This window comes from Trachypithecus francoisi, unplaced genomic scaffold (assembly GCF_009764315.1).
Source record: "Trachypithecus francoisi isolate TF-2019V2 unplaced genomic scaffold, Tfra_2.0 Lachesis_group21, whole genome shotgun sequence".
NCBI classification, from domain to species: domain Eukaryota; kingdom Metazoa; phylum Chordata; class Mammalia; order Primates; family Cercopithecidae; genus Trachypithecus; species Trachypithecus francoisi.
In genome coordinates this window covers 33,134,842-33,138,357 of record NW_022681467.1, presented here as the reverse complement: position 1 = coordinate 33,138,357, position 3,516 = coordinate 33,134,842, and positions in this window count along the sequence as shown.

The window sequence follows — 3,516 nt, the reverse complement described above, 5'->3', positions numbered from 1 at the left end:
ATGCCTTTTGAAGGGGAAATTAACAACTTTAGAGTATCAGTTCTTCCCATCTATGGACATGGTGTCTATCTCCTTTTAATCAGAATTGTATTTGTTTTGTTTTGTTTTTAATGCCTTTTAGTAAAGGTTGGTTGCTTTTGTCATAAAGATTTTTTACAGTTCTTAATGGGTTTATTCCTGAGTACCTTGTTAGTTTTGTTGTTTTTGCGAGTGGAAAAACTTTTCCTTTTTTCATTTTGCTTTCCAAATTTTAATCAGTTTACTAATCACTGTGCTTCATTCACAGACACATACACAGCAAATGTGCTTTGTCCCTGGGCACACAAATGAAAACACAGCACACATGTAAATCAGAGCTAATTGGCTGAAAATGAGTTAGAATTTTTGAATTAAATTTTAATTATACAAGTAATACATGAATATATTTTCCTTTAAATAAAATTAGAGCATTTCAGGTAAAGAAGTCTCTACTGGCCTCCCCAACCTGTCCTCAGGCCCCTTCCCCACTTTAGAGGTAGCTGCTGTTAGGCATTTGCTATTGATCCAAAATGTTTTCCTATGCGCATGGAAACATGTCCTGTGTTCTATTGTTGTTTTTGTTGTGCTTGCATAGATGTGGTGGTGTACACGCTGGAGGTGCTGCTCCTGAGCTCAGGGAGCCTTGTGACTCTCCTCGTGTCGCGTGTCACCTGCCGCAGCTGGCTCCACTGCCCCTTTCAGCTGGCCGCCGGCAACCAGAACCAATTGTGCTATGATTTATTTAGTTGTTGCTTATTGATCGACTATTAAAAGGCTTCCAGTCTTGTTTCAGTAGGACAAACCTGTAACAGCATTCTTGTATATGCCTCTTTTGCTCATGTACAAGTGTTTCGCTGGGGCAGATACTTAGAAACAGAATTGGTGGGTCATAGAGTCTACACTTCTTAAATTCTCATAGTAACTGCTAACATGTTCTTCAAAGTGCCTTTCTGATTTAATTTCATGCCAGCAGTATGTGTGTCCATTTCTCCAGACCATCGCCAAGTTTTACATTTTAACGAATCTGGTGGGTGAAAAATAGTATCTTGTTTTAGTTAGTATTTTTCTGAATTACCAGGATGGCTGAAGTCTGTGTGTTTCCTATCCATTTATATTTCCTTCTCTGCATTACTTGTCCAAATTTTTTGCCCATTTCTTTTTTTTAGGGTATGCTATCTTTTCCTTATTGATTTTTTAGAAGTTCTTTATGCATTTTATATACTTTATGTGTATTGCAAATATTTTCTGTATTGCGATTCTTGTCATTTAATTGTATTGTGTCTTTGGAGAAATCTTAAATTTTGATACAGTCAAATCGATCTATTTTAATTGTATGACTTTTTTGCAATTTTATTTAAGAAAGCCTTCCCTGCATTGAGGTCATATGCATTTTTCCTGTATTTCTTCTCTGACATTTATCATTTACATATATGTGTGTGTATGTGTGTATATGTATATATGCCTTGTTACCACATGCAAAAAATAAATTCCATATGCATGCATGAATCTTAGGATCTAACTTTAGTTCCCCCTCATCCCCCCAACAATGGTTAAACAATTGTCCCAATACTACTTGTGGAATTCTATATCATTTCCCCACTAATTTAAAATTGCTACCTTTGTCCGATACTAAATCCCAATAGGGTCCTTTCTGGTCCACTGATCTATTTGTCTGCTCCTGAGCTTGATAATATGCTTTGCTAACTGGCAGGACAAATCTCATCCTCTTTGTTGTTTTTGCAAAATTACCTTGGTCATTCTTGCATATTGGTCCTACCAGTGAATTTTAAAATAAGCCTTTCAAGTTTCGGGAAAATTTCTGCTGGGATTTTATTGGGGTTACATTGAGTTTATGGATAACTTTTTTCTTCTTCTTTTTTTTTTTTGTTTAGATGGAGTCTCGCGCTGTTGCCCAGGCTGGAGTGCAGTGGCATGATCTCGGCTCATTGCAACCTCCACTTCCTTGGTTCAAGCGATTCTCCTGCCTCAGCCTCCCAAGTAGCTGGGACTACAGGCATGCGCCACCATGCCTGGCTAATATTTGTATTCTTAGTCGAGACAGGGTTTCACCATGCTGGCCATGCTGGTCTTGAACTCCTGGCCTCGTGATCTACTTGCTTCAGCCTCCCAAAGTGCTGGGATTACAGGTGTGAGCCACTGCACCTGGCCTGAGTTTATGAATAAATTTAAGGAAAACTGACATCTTTATCATATAGAGTCTTCCTACCACGGCACATTGCTCTACTCTCAACTCAGGTCATCTTTTACATCTTTCAGGACAGTTTTATGGTTTTCTCTGGTTAAAGCCTGGCATATTTCTTGTTGAATTCATTCCTAGGTATATTATAGGTTTTGCTATTAACTGTGAATAGGTTGCCCTCTGCTCTTGTTTGTTTGGCCCTTGTTTTTTCATATCCCATTTCAACCTGTTTACTAATCACTGTGCTTGATTCACAGACACACAAAGTAAATGTTCTTCCTCCCTGGACACAAACATTTGAGCACAGCCAAACACACAGAAGCAGCATAATTGACTGAAAACAAATTAGAATCTTTTCAAATTATACTTTAATTAAACAAGTAAAGTGTGCATACATTCTCCTTTTTAAAAGTAGGACAATATGAATATAACTGTAGTCCCCTTTGACCACCCTCTGGAGTCCTCATTTCCCACCCCCTCCACAGTTTTATGTGTCTCCATCCACAGTAACACATAGTCCTGATGTATTTTCAATGAGTCATACCACATTATAGGGATTTTACTATAAGCTGCAGGTTTTTTTCACTCAGTCTTACATTTTTACAATATACTCCTATTGCTACACATAGCTTTCACCTTTAATAGCTATATTGTATTCATTCCCATGACTGTACCACATTTTATCTTCTAGAAGCTCCATGGACATTTAACTGTTTCTTTTTCTTTCCTCCATCATGAGCAGTGCTGCAGAAACCACATTGCATGTTCCTCTGTGGTAGGGTATCTCTGGGAGTGATTGAGAAATGGAATGCTGGGTCTCAAGATGTCCACAGGTTTAGTTTTAGCAGACACTACCAGTGTCCTCCATGATTTCTGTGCCATTTAAGCTTCCAGCCAGAGGGTATGAGAGGGCTATAATCCCCACACCCATAGGCGGTTGTTTTAAATATTTGCCAATCTCATGGGTGAAAAATTGAATCCTTTTTAAAATTTGTATTTTCCTGTTTGCTTGTGAGATTTTCATATGTATATTGAGCATTTGTATTTTCTCTTTTCTGAACTGCCTGTTATTTTTTCTCATTTTAAACATTAGGTTGTCTTTATCCCACTGGCTTGTGGAGTTTTCTAATATAATCTGGATATTGATCTTTTGTAGATATGTGACAAATATTTTCTTCCAGCTTGTCATTGCCTTTAACTCTTTGTAGAATCTTTTGTTAGAAGTTATCAGTTTTGACATAATCCACTTTGTCAGTCTTTTCCTTGGATCCTTTTTTATACGGATACCATGTTTAGTC